At 38.4% G+C, this 11,792-nt stretch overlaps 1 long non-coding RNA gene and 1 pseudogene across 1 annotated transcript; one reads left to right on the forward strand and one right to left on the reverse strand.

Annotated features, from left to right (window-relative positions):
* Positions 1-761: 761 nt before the first annotated feature.
* LOC125657693 (uncharacterized) lies at positions 762-5,100 on the forward strand (annotated as a pseudogene).
* On the reverse strand, positions 805-2,000 carry LOC130050089 (uncharacterized). Its single transcript, XR_008798485.1, has 2 exons — positions 1,511-2,000; positions 805-1,392 (listed from the first exon to the last, which is right to left on the reverse strand). It is a non-coding gene; the product is annotated as an uncharacterized LOC130050089 (long non-coding RNA).
* Positions 5,101-11,792: the final 6,692 nt, after the last annotated feature.

Consider the following 11,792-nt stretch of genomic DNA (forward strand, 5'->3'; position numbering starts at 1 on the left):
GAGTAAGCATCCCTTGTCGACCGGTCACACCCACCGTGAGCCCTATATCCTGATCAGAAATACGGAGTTATCCGTAGTCAAAATCAGTGTGCCAAGAACGGCTTAACAATGACAGGTTGACATTATGGTCATTATAACGATCTTATATTATAATCATATTAGATGGTTACATGTATAATGACCATATACATGTAATTTGCAAAATGCTGACTTTAAATTAGCGTTTCGCCTTTGACTGTAGAGAATAAAGCCCTAAATGTTACTTACGTGTATACACACTAGGAGTTTCGATCCCAGCCCCACGACAAACCTCCGACGTTTAATATAGGCAGTCACTGTTCCTTCACTAAGTGCCCACATTAAAAACTCTCATTCATGAATGTTTTTGATATGTCCGTGTCGCGGCAAGCGTTAGCACGATAAAGAATCCTCACAGCTACAGTCATAGGTCAAAATTTGTGGCCTTTCGCCTACAGCTGGCGAGGTCTCTAAATGGGTGAAAACTTATCGAATGAGACGTCAAAACAATATACAAACAAATCAAATCTTCAAGGAGAAATATTATACATGGTAGATCTTAACCCCGCTCGCGCTGGCAAGTGAGAAAGCTTCCCAGTTTACTTTCGGAAGGTCGGTGGTCTCTTCCCATTTAAAACATTGTTGTGACGTCAGTTCTTTGTCTTGACAGTACTTTATTTTATTTTTCATACTGTACTGAACATAGTCCAGTATTATTAAGAGCAGGCCAATATTATGAGAAATACTGGACTGACAGTAAAAACCAGGAACAAAGACCACTCTTCGTTGTGCGAGAAAACATATTTATTATACATCAAATACAATATTCAAGGCGTGAAATATTCCAGTAAATTATACGAAATGAGTGTTTCATGTATAATCCGATTTTACCGTATATGAAATCGTTTAGGCACCACAGTTATAAATCCATGTCACAATCATTCATTTAAACACATGCACATTAAAATCGCAAATTCACTGTTACATCCCCGGCAGTGATGTTTATTTCTTTTTCTGATCCATAGGAAACACTTTCATTGAGCTTCACTTTCTTCGGCTCCGGCGGGGACACTGGACGGTTTCTGAATCAAATCACTTACACTCTGTAATTGTTCCTCGGAGGTGAGTTTGTAGTTGTGAATCACAGATGACCTGTAACCAGTTTTTTCCCGCTATAAGTTGCTCGTCAACACCCGCAGCATATAGGCGTGTAGCGGCAGTAGCCCGAAGAGAGATTTGTAATCCTGCCTCTTTAACATTTTGGCCACAATCTATTGCAGTTGATGTACCCCGACTGGGACGTCGTACCATACATTCCCCTTAGGAGCGATTTTTGATCTGAGATAAAATGCATTGCATTTTCCACTTCTGGGGCTACAAATGATTAAAAAGAAATTTGTATACAACAAAAATGAAACAAGCAAAATAAATAATGTGCAAAAAAATTGTTAATATGTTTAGGAGAATCTGTAGAAATAATGAATAATCTTACCGCAAACTCATGTACTTTTCAATCATCTGAATCCATTTCTTCAAGGCACCCGGACTAAATGCTAAAAGAGGGCTGCGGCTTCTGTTTTTATACCAGTTATAGGCCTACATGTCGGTATCATATCAGGTTCCCAGAAAGGAATGTGGGAAACCAATGTTTTGTTTTTTCTAAAAGATTCTTTCCGAACACCCTTTACGTAGCCTCATTCACCCAAAAAAGAAAACCAGTTTTGTTGAGTACAGTCTTCAGACAATAGAAGCATTCGAATCGCTTTCCACGAAGAACAAAACCCTGTTTTGAGGAGTATCGTATTATGACAATTGAAATGATGAGCTAACAGTTTTTTGTGAATTAAAGACAAGAGTTGACCTTGTGTGCCATTAAAGTTTATGAATTCCTAATATATTAAATATTAAAAAACAAATCAGAAACGAAAGGTGTAAATATATCTGTCTATACCAATGTATATTTGTACGTGGGCTTTTTGCCTTTAAATGCATTTGTTTTTAGATAGAACAATGTTTTAAGTAAGATACAAGACTCCGATGGTCAATTGTGTCAGATACGGGACTGATCACTCGACGCTACGCGGCTCGTGTCAGTCCCGTATCTGACATAATAGACCATACTGACAAACAAGTTGGTGGTGCAGGGGTTTCAACAGTCTCGATTAAAGTCGTCAGCATTTCGCAAATTATATGGCCGTTATAACGATCTAGTTTGACAATACAATCTACCTTTGGGTCAAAGGCTGTCTGCTTTTTTTTTCATTGTTAAATAGACTGTTCTTGGCAAATTGATTTTGACTACGGATAACTCCGTTTACCTGATCAAGATATAGGGTTCACGACGGGTGTGTCAGTCGACAGGGGATGCTTACTTCTCCTAGGCACCTGATTCCACCTCTGATGTGTCCAGGGGTCTGTGTTTACCCAACTATCTATTTTGTATTGCTTATAAGAGTTTTGAGTTTGATCACTAATCGTTATCTTCACCTTTTATACAGGTATTAATCGAGAAAGGCCGGACTTGTATATGCCCCTTCGATTGATTCTAATGTCGGAAAATTATTGGTGGTTTCCAATCTAATTAAAGTTAGATCATTTGATCCGCTCACGTATATCGCTACACAAGGTACGTGAGCGGATCAAATGATCTAATTTTAATTAGATTGGTTGGTTTCATAATTTTGGTTTGAGAAAACTGTGTTGAAGAGATTGATTGTATATTGTTTAACGACCCTCTCGAGAATTTTTCACTCATATGGAGACGTCACCATTGCCGGTAAAGGACTGCAAATTTAAGCATATGCTCGGCGCTTATGGTCATTGAGTAGGAAGGGGTCTTTATCGTGCCACACCTATTGTGGTACAGGGCCTCACTTTTTGCAGTCTCATACGAATGACCGCCCCATATAGTCGCCTCTTACGACAAACAAGGGGTACTGAGGACCTATTCTAGCCCGGATCCCCACGGGAAGTGTTGAAGAGAAACATGTTTCAAAAACAGCAGAATAACGCCGATTTGGTAGGTTACCAACTTTCAACAGAACAAACAAAAACGGGGAAAATATAAGGAGGATGCTATATCTGGCACACCGTAATCCAAGACCAAATTCTATATATTTTGCTTACATTACAATTCACTGTGCATGTGTATGAAAACGGGGATTTCGAAGCAAACGCTTTAATGGTATTTTTTCTAAGTCTCATATTCTGCAAATTTGAATTTAGCCTCCCAAAATACTGAAAATTCACCAGCTGAAATGGGCTTCGCCCCCATGGACCCCCGTCATATAGATTCTCCTGGATCCACTGCGGGCCTCAAGTCAGCCCCAAACCCTTAATTTGCATTCTCATTGATTGTCCTCTAACTGCATCCCTGATGGCCTATTTTATACATGATCTAGATACAATCAATGTGACACGTGATAACTCCTCTGTACAAAGTGACACCTACTTTCATTTTAATAATTCCAGGTATAGATAAAGTTTTCATCTCCTCTGACATGGCCGCCGCTGAATGGGGAGTGTCTTTGAATACATGGCGATACCCAGATGACGTTTTTGGTCCAGGTGAAGAAATGCTAAAGCTCAAAATAGAGACACAGATCGGTAGATACGAGTTCCCTCTTCAGGAGTGGAAGAAGGCTTGTTTTGTGGCGGATGATGTTCTTAGAATTATTCTTACGGAACTACGAAATTAGGCTAACAAGAATTTCGAAGGTTTGGTGATAGATAGTGACATTCTACGACAAGGGAGTGCAAGACAGGGATTGAAAATAGCAGCGCCTGATGAGTTCGATGCCGTAGTTCTCTTCCAAATCGAAGGTCTTGTTCTACAAGAAGTTCGTCTTGCGGATAGTTTCGGCCAAATATTACCGGGTCAGATACGTCTCCGTGTAATGAACGACAAGGAACTCGCCAGTATGCTTCCAGGGCTTGTAAAGGTCGGAGTTTTCGAAATGGTTCAAGGGATATGTCTGATCAACACAAAAGTTTTCCAGGAACAAGTTTTAAAATCTCTCATGGATAAATCCTTGACTGCTCTTGCTGTTGTGAATCAACCAACCAATGTATATAATGTGACCAGAGCTTCTATGCCACCTACAATGCAATTAACCGTTCACGGTAGTACCAGTAGTCCAATGCCTTTTAAATTGAACGTAGATTTCGTCCCTGCTCTGATGCTGGGTAGGGAGGGAATTTCAATTCCTCGTTCCGTTGTGTTCTCTTCCGATCACTTAACGTTATTTCCCAGATTCTGCGTCATGAAATGGATTAACAAAGAAAACGTTGATATCAGTACAAAGGACAAAGAATTTATATGGCGAAATTCTTCTTCGTCCTATGAGAATTGTATGTTTGGCTTGTGCCTCGAAAATCCAGAAAGGCAATACATTATGACATCGTGTCGCGTTATGAAAGCATTGGTAATGCAATTAAAGCGGAGGCAGAACCATGCAGCCAATTTACTGACGTCATACCACCTGAAGACCATTTCCATGTACTGCATCCTTCTGCTGACCATTCCGTCCGTAGCACCGCCCGGATTTCACCTCAGTGGAGTCCGTGAAGCCCTGGGATATTTTCTGGCATTTTTGAAGTCAGTATTAGAAAATGAATTCTTACCGCATTTTTTCCTTGGAAATGAATATCTGGATAGATTATTCCCGGGTTCTTCCTTTACAAATATACACGTCAAGTACAATTTGTTCAGCAGAATAAACTCAAGGAATGTTGAGGCAGCGAAGTTCGGCTATCCTGTACTGGTGCAAGAACTGGATGGATGTTTTGAGAATAGAAACATGAATGCTAGTGTTATCAATACGTTTGAAAACCGTGTGCTGAGAAGAAAATGAGATATCCAAACTGAATATTCAATAAGACAAAATGAATCTTTTTAAGAAAGAAAAGTCGTAGAAATCATTCAGATCAAAACATGCCTAATTCAAATTAATAATACCCATGGGTCCATATTTGCCCAACTCTCTATTTTGTATTGCTTATAGGAGTTATAAGATTATCACTGTTCGTTATCTTCACCTTTCATTCAGCACTTCTACAGAACAAAATAAAACTAGAATGACACGAGTAATTTATTTATAGCGTTCAGGATAGAGAAGTTGATAACTAAACATACACGTGCACTGGTAATATAGGAATCAGTGAAGCTCGATATAAAATCTCCAGTTATTTCTGAATTACATCAAAGTGAAAATGAAAGTTTGAACATTTTGGAATTTATGGGCAATTGTATATCTATCTATCTATATATATATTAGGGAAAAACTTAAGAAATCTTTTTCTCAAGAGCTACAGGGTTATTATGGAATTTATGGGCAATTGTATATCTATCTATCTATCTACATGTATCTATCTATCTATCTATCTATCTATCTATTAGGGAAAAACTTAAGAAATCTTTTTCTCAAGAGCTACAGGGTTATTATCAGTCCTATTACTAAGCAAGCATCCTCAGTAGTGCAAAACTCATGTTTGTTCATTTTGGGCCCCCGGAGGCTGGATGAGGCCACAATAGCGGAATATTTAAGATAAAGTCTTTAAAAATCTTCTGATGAAGAGCTAAGCCGTGAGGCATGTTAGTAGACAGGCATCCTTTCACTTAGGAACATAACCGCCGTGATGGTCTAGGGGTGGAGCGTTCGCCCCGCATGCAGAAGGTCGGGGTTCGAATCCCGGCCGCGACAGACCTAAGACGTTAAAACAGGTAGTGACAGTTCTATCGCCTAACACTCGGCATCAGGTGTGAATGTCACGGGTCCTCGGAGATGATCTTAAAAACGGATGGCCCGTGTCACAGTAGGTGTGGCACGCTAAATAACCCTCACTGCTCAATGGCCGTAAGCGCCGAGCAAAGGCCTAAATTTGAAGCCCTTCACCGGTATTGGTGACGTCTCAATATGCGTGAAAAATATGCGTGAATAAAGAGACGTTAAGCAAGATAAAATCAATCAATCCAGTAGTACAACTTCAAATTTGTTAAAATCAGTGGTAAGATGAGGTCGCAATAGGGGTTAGATTGGAAGTTTTACACGGGAATATAAAGGGATGCTAGCATCCTCGGGTTGCATACAACCCGTGCTCAACATTAAATTTTCGTCGATACCTTTGAATACGATTGGTTTTATTCACTGACGGTGTATGATAAACTTATACAAATAACACGAGGTCATTGGTCATATAAAGGTGACGATAAAACAAAGCGTGATATTTGATCAGAGACACGCGGAAGTGGCAAACTTGTCTCTGTCACCGGAAGGGGTTTGGTAAAACTAGAAAGTGTACAGAGGATATATTTGTTTCCATATATTCCTGAATTATGATTTCTTCTGTAACCGTATACTTTACTGCGAAATATATCCATAAATTGTGATATTGTGCAAAAACGTAACACGACCATCTATATATTGCCGCTTCGGTAGCCTACCCCCCACATGTTGGGATATACTCCTTGTAAATGTGTGGCAACCCACCCCTCTAAATCCGCCACTCTATGTGTTCAGTTTCATTATCCTTGCATTAAATTAGTATGTCTTTACCCATCGTCGCTAGCTACAGTTACTGAGTCTGGTAATACCTACCCTACCTCTATTGACGCAATGTAAACGGAGACAATAGGCGTGGCTTGTGACGTAGTGTAAACAGAGACAATAGGCGTGGCTTGTGACGTAGTGTAAATGGAGACAATAGGCGTGGCTTGCGACGATGGTCTTTAGAGGGGAATCTCCTCAGGGAGGCTCACCTCATTTGGTCTCTACACTAAATATCGTCTCATTCACAAGCATGACTAGTCCGGTGCTGGTATCCGTTCAGAATGAAACGCATGCATCAGTGACCGGGCCATGTGCACATCCCACGCACGGCACATGCCATCACGGTTGCCGACGAGTCATTCCCAGAACGACCCAGTATGACTCACCCCAACTACTACAGGTGGCACGGGACAGCTGTTTCTTTGGTTCTGAAACATGTGGATAGAGGGTATACATCAAAGTCAGATTATGACATGCAGACTAATGAAAAATCATGTTTCCCTTTTATGTCAATACTTGTATTTCATATTGGTGTAGTTAATAAATCATGACCCTAAATTGCATATAATCTATAAATACTGGTGCACAAAACATGCTCTGAGCAGGTTCCCCTGTTTTGCTTTGATTTTCTATCATTTGGGCTAATTAGCACCCCACCCCCACCCCACCCACATACACCATCACAGTACCAAACATGGGAATTTAGACACTGTGCACAATCAAGAACCCTATCTGTTTGGAGCGCCAAATTAACATAAACTCAAATAATTGAAGATATTTTCAATTATTTGAAAATATCATCAATTCAATTATTGCTTTCTTTAATTGAATTAATGCGCGCATTAAATCAATTATTGCTCTCATCAAATGAATTAATGCGCGCTTCAATTCAATTATTGCTCTCATCAATTGAGTTAATGCGCGCATCAATTGAATTAATGAGAGCAATAATTGATTTAATGCGCGCATTCATTCAATTATTGCTCTCTTCAATTCAATTGATGCTCGCATTAATTCAATTAATGAGAGCAATAATAGATTTGATGCGCGCATTCATTCAATTATTGCTCTCTTCAATTCATTTGATGAGAGCATCAATTTAGTAGAAATATTGCTCGCAATAATTAATTTAGAGCTTGGTATAAATAATTTGATGATCTCTTTAATACAATTGAAGATATCTTTAAATCATTTACAATGCTTTTGTATAAGGAATTAATGCGCGCATCAATTCTTTTAAAGAGAGCAACAATTCAATTAAAGATATCATTAATTCAATTGTGGATATGTTGAATTGAAGATATCTTTAATTATATAGTTGCTCTCTCTAAAAGAATTATTGCTCTCTTCAAATGAATTAAAGATATCATTAATTCAATTGAAGAGAGCAATAATTGAATTAATGCGCGCATTAAATCAATTATTGCTCTCATCAAATGAATTAATGCGCGCATCAATTCAATTAATGCTCTCATCAATTGATTTAATGCGCGCATTATATCAATTATTGCTCTCTTCAATTGAATTGTAGCGCGCATCAATTCAATTGTTGATATCATTAATTCATTTGAAGAGATCATTAATTCAATTAAAGCGCGCATCAAATCAGCTGAAGAATTAATGCTCTCATCAATTCAATTAATGCGCGCAATAATTCAGAATTGAAGATATCATTAATTATTTGAAGAGATCTTTAATTCAATTGTTGCGCGCATCAAATGAATTGATGATATCTTCAAATAATTGAAGATATCTTCAATTATTTGAGTTTATGTTAATTTGGCGCTCCATATATCTGTCCTTCTCAAAAATCTACCTTTCATATGGGGCCACCCACCTTCCCGCTCAGCTACAGACCTTTTGCTGCACCATGCATGTTTTCACCAGAATTTCTTCAGCAACTGACCACATGTCTTAGTTTCGTATTTGCACCCATCTATATGCTAGGAATCATGGTGACACCTACATGTTGTATATCAACATTTTCATTAAGCACTCAGCTACATTTGACATGCATCCAAAAATTATTGTATACATTTTTACACATGTAATATCACTTCAAATATGGGGTATTTCCATTTTTATTTTTTTTTTAAAGTTGACCGGGCCTATAGTGCGAAAGTATCCCCTGCTACCACAGTACTGTTGGTGGCAGAGCCAGGAACGGTGTTTTGGGGGTTCTGAAACATGTGGGTAGGGGGGTATACATCAAAGTCAGATTATGAATGAAAAATTGTTTCCCTTTTATGTCAATACTTGTATTTCATATTGGTGTAGTTAATAAATTATGACCCTAAATTACATGTGATCTATACATACTGGAGCTGGTTCATAAAACATGCTCTGAGCAGGTATCCCTTTTTTGCTTTGATTTTCTCTCATTTGGGCAAATCCGCACCACCCACACACTATTACAGTATTGTGCAAGGGGATTTAGACACTGCACGTACAATCAAAAACTCTATCTGCCCTTCTTAAAAATCTACCTTTTATATGTGGTCATCCACCTTCCCTCTCAGCTACATACCTTTTGCTGGACCATGCATGTTTTCACCGGAATTTCTTCAGCAACTGACCACGTGTCTTAATTTCGTATTTCATTGCACCTAACTATTAGCCTGGTGCCCTGGCCTTCATTTGCGGAGTATTATGGGAAGGCTAGGGCACCAGGCTCACCTAACTACATGTATATGCCATTCTCTTAACAGAGGGCACGTTACGAATACACAAGGAGAATGTCTGTTTGCTAGCTGGAAATCATGGTGACACCTACATGTTGCATATCAACCTTGTCAGCACCCCGCTAAACTCATTAGACGGGACGTATTATGTTATGTCGCTATCCGCGCGTCTGTCCGTCCTTCCGAGGTCATGTTTTCCTGACTTTTTTTCGTAACAGATGCATGCGCGAGTTTTCGAAATTCAAAATTATTTCCAATGGGATCAAAGGACCCACAGCAAAAGTGTCTACATGAATCCTTCCAAGGCAATGTAGGCCCAAAATTTACCCATTACATTTTTTTAAATTTTTTTTTTAAAACGCCACATAGATTGGGTAAAATAAGTTCAATTCACGAAGGGTGTCTGTCACAACTCACAAGCATTACTCACAGTATGAAACAACTCACAGTATAAAACAGTCAAACATTATAAGTTACATAACAGAGTTTTAAATGGTCATGAATAGTTTAAAATTTATTTAGATTTTAATTTAAGATACAGTTTAGATACGTATGAAAAGCACGATTGATTCTATCATGATACAATTAACTAGTTTTACCAATCTCATACGTAATTTCTTTAAAAGACGCTCATTGGTTCATTTATTTCAACAAATCCAATTTGGAGGAGGTAATATAAATGCATAAACCAACGCACGTTGCAAAGTTTTATTCTCGGCAACTGCGTAGGCCCAAAATTATTACTAGGACCCTTTTAGTCGTACTATTCGCGAGTCCTTCGATGTGTACGTCGGCACAGGACCGACGCTAATTTTGAACACTGTTAAGTACGGCTTTGATTGATTGATTGATTGATTGTATCTTGCTTAACGTCTCGCTCGAGAATTTTTCACTCATATGGAGATGTCTCAAAGACTGGTGAAGGGCTTCAAATTTAGGCCTATGCTCGACGCTTACGGCCATTGAGCTGAGAGGGTTCTTTAACGTGCCACACCTACTGTGACACGGGACATCCGTTTTTAAGGTCATCTCCGAGGACCCGTGACATTCAAGCGTTTGGCGATGGAACTGTCACTACCTATTTTAACGACTTCTAAGGTCTGTCGCGGCCGGGATTCGAACCCCTGCCTTCCGCATGCGGGGCGAACGCTCTAACCTCTCGGTCACCGCGTTGGTCACAATTTCTCCCTCAAGACGTGTAAGAGTGAGTTTGCACTTCAGCTGGATTGGTCCGTCCTTGATCTACTTTAGTGCTATAATTAGGTTAAACAGTTTTCCAGACTTATTTTCCTTACAGATACAGATATTGTTCTGAAATTTACACATAAGCTTCCTCTTAAAGGATTAATACAAGTTCAGTTTGCATTTCACCTGGATTGGCCCGTCCGTCCATGACTTACATTAGGACTAAAAGAAGGTTAAACAGTATTCCTATTTTTTCCCCTCATTATGCCAATGGGTACAGATATTGCCCTAAAATTTACTCACAGGCTTCCTCTTGGATGAATACAAGTCCAGCTTGCATTTCACTGGATTGGCTCATCCTTAATCTACTTTTGGACTAAAACTAGGTCAAACAGTTTTCCGGGCTTTTTTTTTTTTATATTATGGATACAGATATTTCCCTGGAATTTAGTCACATGCTTTATCTTGGAGGATTACAAATTCAGTTTACATTTCAGCTGGATTGGTCCGTCCTTGACCTACTTTAGGGCTAAAAATAGCTCAAACACTTCTAGTGTGAAAATGTTTGCCCGGAATTGCAGCTATCGTGATAACATTTGCTTTGGCGGGCTTCCAGTTTAGGGAGAATTCCTTAAGTATTCAAACTAATAAAAAAATATTGGAAAGAGATATCTCTTTGTCTTTGAGAGATATTTCTTTTTCAACGATTAAAGAGATATATCTTATACAATGAGATATTTCTCTCTAGGAATTCTTAGAGATATCTCTTTAAGTGAAGGAGATGTTTAATACTAGAAGTATTAATTGGTTAAAAAAATAGGGTTACATCATATTAATGACGATGCAACAGGGATAAGTGATTATGATCACCAGGGGAAAAATCTGTTTGATTTAAAGAGATATCTCTCTAACTTAAAGATATATCTCTTTTTACATTGACGGAGAGATATCTCTTTACGCTAGAGAGATATCTTTCTAGCTTTAAGAGGTATCTTTCTGAGAGAAAGAGATATATCCCTAGTGTAAAGAGATATCTCTTTTGTTTAAAGAGATATCTTTTTTTAGCTAAAGAGAGGTCTCTTTTGTTTAAAGAGATATATCTCCTTTGGTTAAAGAGACATCTCCGTAGCGTAAATATCTATCTATATATATATATATATATATATATATATCTTACGGAGATATCTCTACAACCAATATAGAGATATCTCTAGTATAAAGGAATATCTCTCTTATTCAAAGAGATATCTTATTAAATTACAAATAAATAGTAAAGGGGCTTGCCATATTATCCGGTGTCGATGATACACGGTGATCACGATATCAATATGATACTAATTGCAGTGAGATTAATTTGATT

Source organism: Ostrea edulis, chromosome 9 (assembly GCF_947568905.1).
Source record: "Ostrea edulis chromosome 9, xbOstEdul1.1, whole genome shotgun sequence".
In the NCBI taxonomy this organism is placed as follows: domain Eukaryota; kingdom Metazoa; phylum Mollusca; class Bivalvia; order Ostreida; family Ostreidae; genus Ostrea; species Ostrea edulis.